This window comes from Piliocolobus tephrosceles, chromosome 4 (assembly GCF_002776525.5).
Source record: "Piliocolobus tephrosceles isolate RC106 chromosome 4, ASM277652v3, whole genome shotgun sequence".
Taxonomy (NCBI): Eukaryota; Metazoa; Chordata; class Mammalia; order Primates; family Cercopithecidae; genus Piliocolobus; species Piliocolobus tephrosceles.
Genome location: NC_045437.1, coordinates 60251615 through 60268482, shown reverse-complemented (window position 1 = coordinate 60268482; position 16868 = coordinate 60251615). Strand labels below are relative to the sequence as shown.

The window sequence follows — 16868 nt, the reverse complement described above, 5'->3', positions numbered from 1 at the left end:
ACAATAGCAAAGACTTGGAATCAACCCAAATGTCCATCAGTGACAGACTGGATTAAGAAAATGTGGCACATATACACCATGGAATACTATGCAGCCATAAAAAAGGATGAGTTTGCGTCCTTTGTAGAGACATGGATGCAGCTGGAAACCATCATTCTTAGCAAATTATCACAAGAAGAGAAAACCAAACACCGCATGTTCTCACTCATAGGTGGGAACTGAACAATGAGCTCACTTGGACTCGGGAAGGGGAACATCACACACTGGGGCCTATCATGGGGAGGGGGGAGGGGGGGGGGATTGCATTGGGGAGTTATACCTGATATAAATGATGAATTGATGGGTGCGGACGAGTTGATGGGTGCAGCACACCAACATGGCACATGTATACATATGTAACAAACCTGCACATTATGCACATGTACCCTAGAACTTAAAGTATAATAAAAAATATATATATATATATATATAGTATTTTCATGTAAGGAAATGCCATTAAAATGTTATATAGAGAATTGTATTTAATGGTAAGAAAAGTGTTCATGATGCAATGCACTACGAAATTTTAAAAGCAGATTATAAAATATTACCTTTACTATAATCTCAGTTTTGTTAATAAAACTCCTTCTCTCTCTACATACACACTCTCACACACACAGACAGAAAAATTCTCTCTCAATGGCATAATTATTGGCAGTTCATTTTCTCCCCTTTGCTTATTATTATTTTGTCATAGACATGCTATAGCCACTCAATAAATATTTGCTGCTAATTTCAAAAAGTATGTATTACTATATCCAGGTTGTTCATGGAATTCATCATGCAAACAACTACCCTCCTGAGAGAGTCAAAAGGGGGCACTATTAATTATGAATTCATATAAACTATATCAGGACAATAGGCATAAATCGAGTGTCCCAGGCACAGCCAAATGTACGGATACCCTGAAGATGTATCTTGACTTTAAGAAGTTTACAATCTTTCTTGGGGAGAGAAGATTAAAAAACATGAAACCATTAGCAATAATTCCCAAAATTAGTTTTGTAAAAGCAAGCACTTAATTGTACTTGACAGACATTAGATGTTACTGGAGGTCTAAGAATTAAGAGCTGAATACTCGTCAAAAAAGCTTCCTGGAGGAAGTGGGGATTGAATGATACTTTTAGAATAGGTAAGAAAAAGAATAATGAGAACTTTTCAAATGGAGATTAGGGTGGTAGAAGGAAAAGAATAAAGTATTCAGAGGTAGCTGATAACAATGTTGTATATACAAAATCACCCTGACTTTTGCAAGGGTCTGTCTATTCAGAAGAGTAAAATTCAGAAGAGTAAAAAGTAAACAATCTATTAACAATGTACTATCACTGCCTCCACTTTACACAGGAGAAAATGGAAGCTTTAGATGGTTACATAACCTGCCAAGGGTCACATAGCTAAAAGTGGAGAGCTGAGATTTGAACCTAAGAAGTTGGTTTCAGAGCCTATGCTTTCCACCTTATACTGTACTGCCCACTCCAGCCAAGCTCTGGCTTCTGGTATAAATCTGATGTCACTCTTTGTGAGACTGCTTATAACATTTCCTTACCCAGAATCCACCCCCCCCTCCTCCTTTCTGCTCTGTCAGAGCTCTTTGTCTATTCACACACAGTTCAAAGAATATCTTCTCCACCAAGTTTTTCTAACAATTCCAACCATGGAATTCTCTTCTACCTTGGAGTTAAGAACACTACTCTCCTGAATGTCTGCCTACTTCTCAGCCACTACTTCTCAATCTCTTTGTTGGATTCTTCTTTCTCTATACTTTTCTTTTCTTAGTCTACTCATTGCCTGTGTGAGTACCTTCACCCCAAAAACTACAATATCTACCTACTATTGTGCTGAAAACCCCAGTTTACATTGTTCTTCTATAAATTTCTACCTGGATGTGCACAAACACCTCAAACTTCATATTTCCAATACTGGCATTTATCCTATCTGCGGTTTTTACTATCTTATGGACAGCAGATGCCAGAAATCTAATCACTGAAACCAGAAACCCATGTACAATTCTTGAGTCCTCCCTCTCTCAAGCCCAAAATCCTGGATGTCACCAAGTTCTATTTTACTCTATAAATAACTGTTAGATTCTTCTCTCATCTGAACTCCCTTAGTTCAAGCCCTCTTTATTTCTCATATGATTATTGCGGTAGGCTCTGAACTGGTTTTCCTGGCACCTGTCTTTCCCCTGCCTACTCCAATTCTACCTCCATATCAACATTTCTCAAATCTGAGGAATCATAGACTTCCAAGGACATTTCCACAACCCCTGAGAAGCATACTATTTCCATATGATAAATCACTGTAGCTAAAAGTTAAATACTTTTCTTCTGTTGATTATGTGTAGCTAAGGCAATAATTCATGCATTAGTAAATACAAAGCCAAAATGCAGGCACATTATGCAGAAAATGCCTGTTCTTGGGTTTTTTAAAAATACATTAAAAAAATAAGGCCAGGTGCGGTGGCCCCTACCTGTCTTCCCAGCACTTTGAGAGGCCGAGGTGGGAAGATTGCTTGAGACAGGAGTTTGAGACCAGCCAGGAAAACATAGGGAGACCTTGTCTCTACAAAATTTTTTACAATTAGCCAGGCACAGTGGTGCATGCTTATAGTCCCAGCTACTTGGGAGGCTGAGGCAGAAGGATCTTTTGAGCCTGGGAGGTCAAGGCTGCAATGAGCCATGATTGCCACTGCACTCCAGCCTAGGTGACAGAGCAAGACCCTATCTCAATCAATCAATCAATCAATCAATCAATAAGACCTACCACAAAGGAAAAAAATTCTTACAGAGAATTATTGAAGTATACAAATTGTGTCAAAATGGAAGAATATAATAAAACCTAAGATTGATAGTCCTGTCCTTGAGAAAGATCATCAAGTGATGACCTCATGCTTTAAAAAAATTCCAAGTTTTTTAGCATAATATCTAAGATTTCTCAGCAGTTCCTAATAGGTTACTTCTCTGTAGTCATCTCTCTCACTCCTTCCCCATCACCCATAGTGCCACAATCTGTAACCTGTTTGAGGCTCTCTCACACCTTTCATACTGCAATATTTGCTTAAACTATTGACCCCCAACCATACTCATCTTTCCTTTCTAACTAACTAACTTTTCCTCATCCTCAAAGTTCCAGCTCAAGAATTTTCGTTTCTGGAAGAATCTCTGATTTTCTTCTCTTCTCTAGTCTTGAAATGGTATGTGTGAACCCACAGATTGTTGTAATATAACTGACCTTTCTGTTTAACACCCTCAGTTGCTGGTCCTTAAAATCTGGGACTGTCTTAATCCACTTTAAAGTCTTCAAGCCAAGTACAATTCCTAGGCATGCAATACATGCTTGTTAAATAGATGGACGACCTTTATTTATATTTATCTTTTCCCTTTTCTGCTACAATTAGTTAACTCATTCATTTGTTCATTCACTAATAACCACTTATCTGTTATTTTCTGGGAATACAAAAATTGATAAAACATCATCCTTGCCTCCAAAGAACACTTTATTATTATGCCATCCTTCTCTTTCTCTTCTTCTCTCTAATTATTTAGTTGTGTAGGTATTTTCTTCAAAGGAAGAGTAGGTACTCAGAGGAACACTTATACACTGTTGATGGGAGTGTAAATTAGTTCAGCCATTGTGGAAGACAGTGTGGCAATTCCTCGAAGACCTACAAACAGAACTAGCATTCAACCCAGCAATCTCATTACTGGGTATATGCCCAAAGAAATATAAATCATTCTATTATAAAGACACATGCATATGTATGTTCATTACAGCACCATTAACAATAGCAAAGACATGGAATCAGCCTAAATGCCCTTCAGTAATCGACAGGATAAAGCAAATGTGGTACACACACACCATGGAATACTATGAAGCCATAAAAAAGAATGAGATCATGTCCTTTCCAGGAACATGGATGGAGCTAGAGGCCAATATCCTTAGCAAACTAACACAGGAACTGCATATTCTCACTTGTAAGTGGGAGCTAAATGATGACAACTCATGGACACACAGATGGAAACAACAGACACTGTGACCTATCACAGGTTGGAGGGTGGGAGGAGTGAGAGGATCAGGAAAAACAACTAATGGATATCAGGTGTAATACCTGGGTGACGAAATAATCTGTACAACAAACCCCATGACACAAGTTTACCTATGTAACAAACCTGTACATGTACCCCTGAACTTAAAAGTTAAAAAGAAATAAAAAATAAGAATAGTAGGGATTCATTACAATATCTTCTCTGCTCCTCATAATTCTTAAACCTGTGTAGAAATTCAACACATATTTGTGGAATAGCCTTATTACGCCTTCAGGGAAAGGAGCAATGCCTTGCCTATTAATGCATACTTCTATCAGAGATACCTGCTGCATGGAACACCTGAGTGTTACACTTCAAACAAGTGAGCAATTTACACGGTTTTTTTTGGGGGGGGGACATAAATGTGCTAAGTGAGCTGGAGGTTCAGAAGAGAAACTGAATGTTGTATATGATTCCAGGTCATTAATTTGACTCTAACTGCAATACTGATTTCATTAAGATAAATAAACTAATTGGTATCAATTTTAGTTGACATTATATGTTAGTTTTATAATATTCAGGAATTTTTGAAGGATGATTTTATTTTTATTTTTATAGATGTTCTTGCTCTTTAACACTAAATAACGAGGAAAGATAATAGGGCTAACATTTATTAAGCATTTATGTTGAACAGGCACTGTTTTAAGTACTTCTATATGTATCAACTCATTGAATCTTCATAACTCTTGGTGGACCTATTTGATAGCTGGGGAAACTGAGGCACAGAGAACCTCAAGTAACTTGCCTAAGGTAAGCCAGCTAGTTAGCAAGGACCAGTGATTCAAAACTAGACAGTCTGTACTCCTTACAATTGTATTATGCCGTCTATAAAAGGACCACTAGACTAATAGTTATTAAACCAGATCTTTAATCTTAAATTAGCCATATAATAGTAGAGTGCATTTAAGGATGTCATCTGAGTTTCATTGTCCTTGTACCCCTTTCTGTGAGAAGGAACCTTTACATGGTCTTTCATAAACTGTAAAGTGTTAAATTCAAGGATTTCTTATAATATGTTAAAATTACTTTTAAGAGTTGAGAAGTCTAAATGAAAGCAGACAGATGAGAGGAGACACACTACATGTTCAGACACCCACTAATCACGTCAAGCTGCACATTTTGTTGCTAAACCTAAGGGAGAGGTTAGATATGAGGAGAGTGGGAAGCAAGAAGGTATGAAGTCTGGGTATTTAGGAACTAATAGAAATGATTTTCTTGATTAGTTTAAGAACATTAGCAACTACTTATGGGATAAGCAGAGTTAAAGGAATTTCTGGAAGGAGTAAAACTGCAAAAGTGTAGTCAAATTGTTAAAAAAAATTATCAGAACTCTGTAAAAGCATATAAAGTTTCATCATATATCTTTCTTTTTTAAAAACAAACAAAAACTTCATGTTCTAGTCAGTTGTTAATAGTGATCAGTTGATGAATACCCCTCATGTCTCATACATATAAAATTTTACACCATGTCTAGTCCATAGGCATTAGTGTAGGAGTCAGAATACAGCCTGAATTCTGCTCCCAGCTTTGTGCCCTGTCGATAAAGCAGTGGATATCCCCCTATGGGGAGATGTTTCCTCCTATGATATAGAGGATGATGATTCACTTGCCTCCTCTCTATCTCGAAAAGATGCTCTGAAGATTAGTGAGACAATGGCTGTAAAGCTCTTCTCACTCTTTACAACATAAATCATACACAGACATACTGGCATGAGAAACACTATCATCATCTCTTTTATACATGAGAACAACCATAAGGAAAACAAACCTCAAAGACAGTCCTGTATTATAAAAATGTTGGGTAGGGATGCCAAAAGTTACGGGGTAGGAAACAGCAACAACAACAACAAAAACAACAAGACAGAATCCAAAGAATATTTGCATTCTATAATATATTCTACAGAGTCTCAGATGGGGCCTTCGTTGAGTGCTCCCGAGTATTATCAGTAGCCTTTTTTTTTTTTTGTAAAAGTGATAAATAGTGATGTCAGGAGATGTTACAAAATATATTCCAGTGATAAGCATACAACAAGCAATTAATGAATGAATTCACCTCTCTCATTGTCATGTTGTGACAAATACTCTAACTTATTTGGCCTTTGGTTCCCTAAAGGGTGCTCAAAAATGCCTTTTAGAAAGCGCTTTTCATGAAGAGCTACAATGACACCAAAACCAATAAAATTCAAATATCTACTAAACATATGAAAGAGTACTCACTCTCATTAGTAATCACAGAAAGGCAATGATCCCATTGTAGAGCCCCTTATTTGAAAAAAAAGAAAAAAAAAAAGAAAATCCATGTGCTTTTTATTAGAACGTGGAGCAACAGGAATTCTCATTACCTTCTCAACCACTTTGTCAAACACTTCCTGCTTACCTACTGAAGTTAAAGATATGCATGACTCATGAATCCACTCCTAGGTATATTCCCCCACAAAAATGTATGCTTATGTGCATCAAGATACATGCACATAGTGTTCAAAATATCTTTATTCATAATATTTCCAAACTGGAAATGTTCAACTGAACAACGAAAGAAGTTGGATAGTAAATTTCGGTTCCTTTATGCAACAGAATGCTCTATATCATGATATATATTATGATGTGCAATCCTCAGCTATATACAACATTGATGAATTTTACAACTATAATATTGCATAAAAGGAGCAAAACAGGAGTATCAACGAGTCCATTTGCATGAAATACAAAACAAACTAAATTGAACTGTTGTTTTGACATGCATACATAGGTGGTAAATCATAAAGAAAAGTAGGAAAAGAAAAAGGAAAGTCAAGGTAGTGGTGACCTATTTGGAGAGGATTAAACAGGAAATTATAGGGTCTTTCTGAGAGGTGATCTTAGTAATTATTTACTTTAGAACTATTTGCTAAACTTAAAATTTAAATTTTACATACCTTCTTAAATTTTTGTTATATTTCACAATTTAAAAATTTATAAAATGATAATTTTACAAAGCTTAAAAGATGAATTATTTGGGGGCTTTTACTTCTCTTTCACCTGTACAACTGCTGATGACTTTCACCAGGTGTGTATAACATGAAGCATCTCCTTAAATGACATGCATTTATTGAGAAAAAACACAAAGTCCAAATGGTAAAATGTTAGCAAAGTAAAACACTGAAGATTTTTCTTCCCAAAACTGCCAAGCAAGTCTGGTTTAACTGAAGTTGACAGCAAAGACAACAGAGCACACTTAATTGAATTTTAATCTCAGTGATCTCTAAGCCATGGTTGAAACATAAACAGACATGTCAGAGTTCTTTATGATGTTGGACATGAATTCATTTTCATAATTCAAAGGCATACTTTGCTTATGAATCTCTTTTTAACAAGCTTTGGCTGAATATTCTTTTCTTCCAGATGTTTGCTGTTGTATACACACAGCCTCCATCTCTTTGCAAATGATTTAAAACATAGTTAGAAAGAGTATATTTATTTTACAAAATGGTAAGGTACAGAATTCAAATAGATCATCTGTGGATTTATATAATGATGAGTACATAAGTCTGATGCAGTCCTCACAAAGACAGCGTCTATTAATCTGAAGAAGCTTCTCTTACTAATTTGTAGACCTAAAAGCGTTTTATATTACTAAGATATTATTAAATAGGTCAATTAATACTTTTGATAGAGTAGATAGTCTCCTAAACAATGGACGTGAAAAATGATTTTGTAAAAGTACAGTTTCATTTTAAATCCTTGCTTAAGCAATTTGTAGGAGGCAAGATAGTGTGGCAGTTGAGAGGATGGTCTCTGAAGTCAGATCTGAATTTGAATGCCAGCTCTACCATTTACTAACCTAAACAAGTCATATTATTTCTCTGTGTCTCAATAGCTACTTCCTGAGGTGTTCTTACAAAAAACACACATAAATAATCCATGTAAAGAACTTTGCAGGGTGCAATCACATAGTGAGCATGCACTGAGCTTTATTTCTCATCATTATCATCATCTTGCTGAACTTTTGTAAACTCACCTTCTCCAATCTTTTTCTGCTCTAAGGTGCTCTTCTAAGCTACTTTCCTCCTCAGCTATCCCCTGGACTTTCAGTAAGACAGGGTAAAATCATGCCTGCTTATCTTCTTTCTCTTTTACTGATCCTTCACTGAAGTGAAAGTAAAGGAATAAGAACACAATACACCCATCCACAAAGGCACAAACAATAAAGGAAACAAGATCAGCAAAGGAGAGATTTCTACTGATTTTTTGAAATCAGAAAATAGCTAAAGTGCCTTAGCATAATCGAGGAAATGGTTATGGAGAGTAAATTCCAAGAGAAAGTGAACTAATGTGTTCCCCCAAATCCAGAAAGACTTACTGCTTGGAGGCAGTAGACACTAAGGAAGGCAGGAGTTTAGCAAGGGGCTGAACATGTATTAAAATTATATGGAGCCTTTGAATCCAAACTAACTACTTCCCTTACTGGCTGGAAGCAGAATCTTTCTTTTTTGGAGGAAATCAGCTACAGATATTTGAAACTGAGGATAGTAGGCACTGTAGCAAACTAGGAGAGGCTGCAGTTTGAGAAATAGGTGCTTATTTGAAAGCCTATAAAGTTTGCAAAAGGAAACCCAACTTTTTTATTTGTCATGCTCCCGAGACATTAGCAGTCAGTTATATGCCCCAGGCGCAAGTCTCTCAGGCAGAAAGTGGGGTATCCCCAATCATGACCTTGGGGAAACATTTCAAAGAACACACCAGCTTTGACTGAACAATCTATGATGCAACAGTGCAATCCTACAATTGATGAGCCCTATCCATGATCACAGAACTTCTGACATTGTTTCTTGCCATCATTGCCATCATTGCTCTGTTTTGTGTGTGTGTGTATATGTACCTGTATATGTCTTGCTTTTAACTAAGAATGAACAGCCTCTTAAGGAAACTCTCCATAATGAAGAAGAGAAGCTAGAATAAGCAAACGTCAACTGAAGAAAGAAATCTACAGGAAAGAGAGAGAGGCAGAGGAAAACCTCAAGAGGATAATAATCTGTGACCTTAGATAAAATGCACTTCTGACATAAGAACATACACCATAAAAAATGAGAGGATGAGGCCAGGCATAGTGGCTCACGCCTGTAATCCCAGCACTTTGGGAGGTCAAGGCGGGCAGATCACGAGGTCAAGAGATCGAGACCACCCTGGCCAACATGGTGAAACCTCACCTCTACTAAAAATACAAAAATTAGCTGGGCATGGTGGTGGGCACATGTAATTGCAGCTACTCGGGAGGCTGAGACAGGAGAATCGCTTGAACCTGGGAGATGGAGGTTGCAGTGAGCCAAGATTATGCCACTGCACTCCAGCCTGGCAACAGAGCGAGGCTCCATCTCAAAAAAACAGAGGAGAGAATGAGAGTGCTAAATTGTCTTTAAATCATGGCCAAAATAAAGTTGGAAAATAAAAATGTGAACAAATCTTCTAGAAGACCAAAAACAAAAGGACAAAAAAGAAGAAAACAATTAAGAAATTAAAGGATATGATCTAGGAGGTCCAACTAACATAACAAGAATTCAAGGAAGAAAGAACAGAGAAAATGGAGGGTATAAAATTATCAATGAATAAGAGCAAACATTTCAGAACTGAAGGACTCATATGTCTGGAGTGAAAAGTTCCACTGTGTGCCCAGGGCAATGGATAAAATGCAGACCAAGACAATTGACCATGAAATGTGAGAACTTCAGTAAAGAAAAGAAGGTCATAAAAATTTCTACACAGAAAAAGATCAGGATTTCACCAATAGAAAATACAGGAGTGATGCCTACAAAATGTTGAAAAAAATACATTTTTTAGCATAGAATCCAATTGCAGTTAATCCATGCCTGAGACAAAAAAAGGTTCAAAGGGCTGCCTCTGAATAGTATATAGAAAAGATTTCTGAATAGAAAATCTTAAAAACTAGCTTTTATCCCCGACTTTGATACTAAATGTAGAGACAGGCAAAAATTAGGGGTCTTCTTGTCATTCTTCTGAGACTCTGGAGCTCCTGAGACCAAAGCTTCTTTTATGCTAACACCACTGAATCTCGGAATCAAGAAGCTGCACAAAGTTATAGAGATTGCCAGGCTTCATGTTTCTGGAAAAAAAAAAAAGTACTATTTTTTCATACAACTGAGACCTCTGAAAAGATGGGTCAATGGGCAAGATGCCACGAGAAATCAAAGTCAAATACTCATTCTGAAGTCAGTTTTGCTTAGACTTTGTATACCGCCACCAAATTTTTCAAGTCATCAGAAATATAGCTAAGAATGAGTGACTTTTTACTATTAACTAATGACCCACCATTCAACGATCTTGTATGACAAAGCAGAGGAGTATCTTATTTTTATGCTTATTAAATTACAATGGAAAATGTTCATTAACAATCTCATAATGAGGCATTCTAGATGCTTATTCTTACCTAAAAGGAATGGAACAAAAAATAACCAAATTAAAAAGATGAAGACAAAAGCCTTTCTTGGTAGTATAGTATTCTTTTACAAAGGATATGGTTTATCATAGTAATTGATTCCCTCTGTTACACTAGAGATACTATTATATTAAATGCCTAAAGGTTAAACTTAGGTAACAGTGGAGCTATAGTTCTTTCAGAAATAAAATAATTAAATAGCTATGTAAGCCAAGAAACCTTACTTTGAACATTTCTATTGTACCGTCTCATTATTTCTGGCTGCCTGATTAGTAAGCAGTAAACTTGGGAAACAGCTTTCTTCTGATATCACTTCAAGTCTACTCTTGAGTTCTAGAATTACCCACACTACCAGGACTTGACTTACACAACATGCTGAACTGTTTATAACATTAGGCTTTCCCCCCCTAATTCTCAAGACCATTTTGATAACCAGCTAAGACTGATAGTATCAACAAGTACAAAATAATTATAATAATCATTTTTTCTTAAAATAAGGGTTTCCAGAAACAGAAACTAAAACAGAATTCAGGCTCAGCTCCTAAATAGGCTATCTCAGGGATTCTCAGCTCATTCCTGATGAGGATAGATTGCTTTTTATTTCCCTTAAGTGTTCCATATTTATTTCACAAATATTACTTAACTATGTACCATGTGCAAAGCCCTGTGATAGTTAGCTAGTTACTGTGGAAGAAATAAGGGGAGTGCGAACATCTAACTTTTTTCTTCAAGGGAGATGGGGCAATCTCTGGAAGTTAGTGGTAGGGGCACCTACAGAGGAAATTTCTGAAAAGGAGGAGCTGAGGAAGGTGAGGATGAGGAACTAAGTTGTGAATAAAGGAAGGTCAGAGCAATGGTTCTTTTGATAAGATCGGAATGGGATTTGTTTTTAGCACTGCTCCCCTTTCCCTTAACAGTCCCCTTGAGCTATAAATAACTGTTAACTGGCAAAGTTCAAGTAGACAATAAGACTTTAGAATCTACTAGCTAACTGTGATCCATCTGTCATGGAGCCCAATATACAAGGAGAGGTTCTATTTCATCAAGAAATATGACTGCACTGTTAGTGGGCAATTGGTTGTTATGAAGGTCCAGCATTTATTTCTTCTTCCTTTTGGAAAATAACACCCTGATTTCCTTTGGGGAACATCCCCGTGGTCAGATGGGACCACTGTGATTGATTGATTGGTCCAGGAGAGGGTTTATACCCTTAATTATGTGGGAGCTACTAGAAAGAGATGCTCTCTTTTTTTGTTGGACATAAAAAACCTAGAAAGGTATGGCACTAGATTTCTGACCCTGGTCTGTCTCATATGGACAGAGCAGTGAATGAAGCCAAAAATGGAGAGTTCTTCTGATATCAGGCATCAGGGAGAAAACAAAACAAAAGAATAAAAATGGAGGAGTTCAGATACAGGACCCATAGACAGAGGAACTAAATCCTCACGAAGCATTCTAATTGAAACAGTATCTGTGGTCTACCTAAACCTCATGGGAACCACATTAAATGGTGGATAAAGCCATTAATATACCATATGTAGAAGAAATACATCCACAAGGACATCTTACCAAGTGTGAAAACAAGTGTGTAACAACCATTTACTGGTGTATAATATTATAATCCACAATGTCAGATTTTACTCTTTAAATTCACTAAGAAGCATTCTCAAAGGAATAGAAGAAACAGAGCTGGCTATCAGTTAGGGGAACTATTTGTGTAAATATAAATAGAAACTTCAAAATAAATTTCTTAAAAGCAATTTTCACTTTCTGAAAGTTTATATGGAATTGGCAAATGACAAGGATTGTGATCATTGATACATGTAAGTCAACAAGCAAAACTAACCAAAAAGAGACAAACAGATACAAGAATAATGAAGCAGTTCTGATGACCAAAAAACACAACTTTACAAGACTGTTTGGGTAATTTATTTTGACTGGTAATACATTATGTCAGTTTATTTTATTTAAGCCACAGCAACGTTTGTCTTCCTGACCATAGATATTGCATTCCAGAAAAGTACAATATGAAGTTTCAGACTAGTGCTGGGCTTAGTCACACACAGAGCTGCAGTAGGTTTTCTAAGCCCCTGCTCACTGTGTTTCACAAAAATCTCATCCCTTCTGCCCTCCAATCTCTAAACACACATCCAAGCAAATCACACCAAAGCATAATCATTTAAGAACACCATCACTTGACAATCAAAATTTGGCAAGCAGAAACACTAAAGCAAAACTGAGAAAAAAAATCATATAATTATCTTAGAAGAAAGCTTTTTTCTTATTTATTATTTTTCTTCCCATTCAGCATGCACAGAAGCAACCTTTGGGCACTAATGTGTTCCTTTTTAGCCTTTGCCTGTTTGTTTCAAAAACAAGAGGAGAAGAGTCTGCTTAAAAGCCAAATACACTGATAAATGTTTACTGATAAAATCTTCCAGATGGGACTACTTTCAAGGAAGGTCAATTACAAGCCTTGTGTCTCTCCTTTTAATGATATCCTTTAATGATCCCCTTCCTCTCCTAGAAAATTAAGTCACAAAGGCAACTTAGGCTGAGAGTGACCCGGTAATCCTCATAATCACATTGCAATGACAGACAAGAAGATCAAAGTACAGGTGCAGTGAGAAATAGGGTTTTACATCCTATTATAAAATGTGAACTTGCTATTAACCAAAGATCAAATGTACCTCCAACTCCCAAATTCCCAACTTCCAATATTTTTTAAATTCTGTGGTTTTCTGGATTAATAAACTTTATTAATTAATTCCCTTAAGTCCCTAATATTCCCCCTCCGAATTTGTGCTAAACATTGATGATTTTTTCTTCACATATGGTGATTATGTTTTCATATATGCAATAACTAATTTTAGAAATTTGGTAAATTGTGTTGAAACTCTAATAGCACTAAGAAGTTCCCAACCTAGTTGGTAAACTATTGTCTCCAATACTGCAAAGAGAAAACCTAGCAATGGAAATTACATAAAGATAACGTGATGCTAATATGCTGGTTAAAAAGTAAATTAGGCATCTAGTAACGGCTTCAATAAGAAAGAGGTTTATTTTTATCTCATATTAAGAAAATCTAGGCTGGGCATGGTGGCTCATGCCTTTAATCCCAGCACGTTGGGAAGCCAAGGCAGGAGGATCACTTGAGTCCATTAGTTTGAGACCAGCCTGGGTAACATAGTGAGACCTCATCTCTACTAAAAATTAAAAAAAAAAAAAAATGCTGGGTATGGTGGCATGCACCTGTGGTCCCAGCTACTAGGGAGGCTGAGGTGGGAGAATTGCTTGCGTGCAGGAGGTTAAGGCTGCAGTAAGCCCTGATCACACCACTACACTCCAGCTTGGGTGACAGAGAGAGACTCAAAAAAAAAAAAGGAAAAAGAAAAGTAAAGAAAATCTAGAAACAGGTCAAGGTTGGAATGATGACACCATGTTTATCAGGGACCTAGGTTCCTATTATCTTTTGATCCACTATCCTTAACATATGCCTTTCATTCTCAGTTTTGCCATTTAGGTTGCAAGATGGCTGCTGATGCTCCAGCCAGCACCAGCACCGAATCACTACTACACAAACAGGAGGAGGAGTAAAAGTGAGTGCTTCTAGGCAGGAGCTCCCTCTGCTATCATGTAGCTGGCTGCATCAATCTCTTAGAAAGTCTGAGAAATGCAATCTTTGGACTAAGCAGGTTATCACCAAATATAATTAAGATTCACTCAGTCATCTTTATTATATTGGTTACTAAATGAACAAATCTGTAAGGATATTCAGTTGGCACCAGCATTCTTTGTCACACCATAGAATCATTGATTTCTCAATACTGGAGGGAATTTGGTCTAATCCCTTACTTAGAGAAAGGGAAACAGAGAGCAGAAAGATTAAGAAATTTCCCCCAAAGGACAAAACTGGTTAGCTAAAGAACTAGGTGCAGAATTCATACTCTTGATCTATCAGTAAAGATCCAGTTCTTTACTGACAAAGCAAACTTCAATGAGGTCAGCCCAGGAAATTCAGCTAACCAACATGAATAAATAACACGTCTTACTACCTGGGTCAGACCCTGTGACTCACACTTCAGGCTTTACAGTCATAACTGCTCATACGCTGTAACATCCACCCTCTTTGGTTATAAAGTGAGAATCACCATATTCACCACAAGTCATGTACATGTTTACATGGCCACTAAATAACCAACAAAATGAGAGATATGCCGCAAAATGTGACAGTACGAGTTGCTGTTTGTAAAAGAGAAGAATGTTCCACACTCATGGGTAAAAATTGGTACTTGAACTTCATGAGTGACTCTAGATCTTTTATGGTGGTGGCTTTTTAAATACAGACAAACACATGATTATGGTATCTCCCAAAACTGACATTCTCAAAATAACATACACCATTATACAAAGGAAGTTTGAATGTTTTGAGGCTTTTTTGCTCATAAGCCATTGCTCTTACCTCTTATCTCTTCGATTATGGCCATCACTTACTTCCTCAGACTCCACCCAACTGCATTCTCAACAAACCACAGTCCAGGATCAGAACTTCTATAATGCATATGCTTCCTTCAGCACTTTGAGATACATTATTAGGCCCTGCTCTTATGTTTTACTTCTTTTATGTTTCAAGCTTCTTGAGGGTAGGGCCAATACTTTCTTTATTTTCCATAACACCCCTCATATGAAAAAGATTCTAGCATTCTTTCACAATGTCATGCTTAGAACATTCCAATATTTTCCCAACCTATCTCCCTAACTGCTTCCAGTGGTTCCACTGACTCTCTTCTTTCATCCTTACTCACAACATGGATTACTCCAGTGATTGCTCAAAAATACGGAGCAAAGCAAGCCACATTTCTACATCTTTGGCAGTCTGCCACTGTCTATAAACTTTTTAATAAGGTCGCCCTAACTTGCTTTCTCACGTAGTCTTATTCCTTGCCATTTCCTCTGTTTGCACCCTACATACTGTAAGTTACTCTGAAATATTCATCTTTTTCTACATGCCTGTGATTTTGTACATGTAGTTCCCTTTGTCTGAAATGTCCTTTCTTCTTTCCTTTATGGAGATTCCAAATGGCCTCCAAGGTATATGTCAATTATTATCTATGAAAGGTTTTGTTATATATATATATATCCAGTATTTTCTAGGGGATGGGAAGCTTAAACAAAAAATAACTTGAGCATTACTCTACACACACTTCCATTATGACATCTTAGTCTATTTGGAAAACTCCACTTATATAGAAACTGTGTTTATTTCAGTTCACTGTGAATACAAGTTCTGATGCACAGGAGCTACTCAATAGTTGCTGAATGAATGAATGTCAGCTTTCCTAAATAGACTTGAATGACTTTCTTGAGAGTCTAACTGCTTGTCATAATACATCTTGTCTCATTTGATTCTAGTTCCACAGAGGCTAGCATAGTACTTAGATGTAAAAGTTGTTATATCTCTTTTGTTTTTCCAGTTAATCACTGGAGACTAGGGCTGCCCTTTCAATAGGAAATCTAATATCTCTCTTTTTGAAAACTACCCCTCTTTCAAATAGCTCAAGAACCTCAGGGATTATTCAGTCTAAAGCGGAGTCTTGCTTCTAAACTTCAGGTGTAGAGAGGATGGCAATTGGTATGAAGGTTTCTGCCACTGCCATGTGGTATCACAGTGAACTATGGTCCTGTCCAGTCCTGTGTCCTTGCTGGTTTGGATCTCCATGCAGCCTTGGACTCCAAGAGTTCAGCTCTTTGATTTAACTCATTTAGTATAGATCAGCCCTCGCTCAACAATCTAAGATGTTCTTGAGCAGGCAGCTTAGGTTTCCCCTTCCTCTACACAGATACATTAATTCCTCTAGGGCCCACTGTATCAGTATTCTCTCCCAACAATACACCATGGGACTGCCCTTTTCATCCATTCTCATGGGTTTCCTTTGTGCTTCTAATTGTGGGAGAAAGTGAGAAAGTCTCTTTTCTCCTGGTAGACTCCTGAATTCTTAGGTAATTTGGTTCACTCTATCCTCAAACTGTACCAAGAGGAGGGGTAGCTTTTAATAAGAAGGGGGAAATTTTGTCACACTCTTTCTCCAAAGAAAAAGATGACTACAGGCCTTATGTTTATATAGCTAAGGGAGTCCACTTAATGATTTTTCCAAAAATAATAAATACACAAACCCTGAGCAGGTTTTCCAACAGTAGAGTCAGAAGTGGAGAGTCAGAATTTCTGCCTCTCCAGGCACCCTCTTACATAGGCATGGTAATGTTTATTGAAATTCACTATAAAGGCAAAATTGGATGAGGACAATTGAGAAACT

General features: G+C 37.0%; 1 protein-coding gene across 5 annotated transcripts in view; it reads right to left on the bottom strand.

The window, feature by feature from the left end:
- Nucleotides 1-16868, bottom strand: part of PDE4D (phosphodiesterase 4D) — a 1617209-nt gene that overhangs the window by 112064 nt on the left and 1488277 nt on the right. The window lies entirely within an intron of this gene.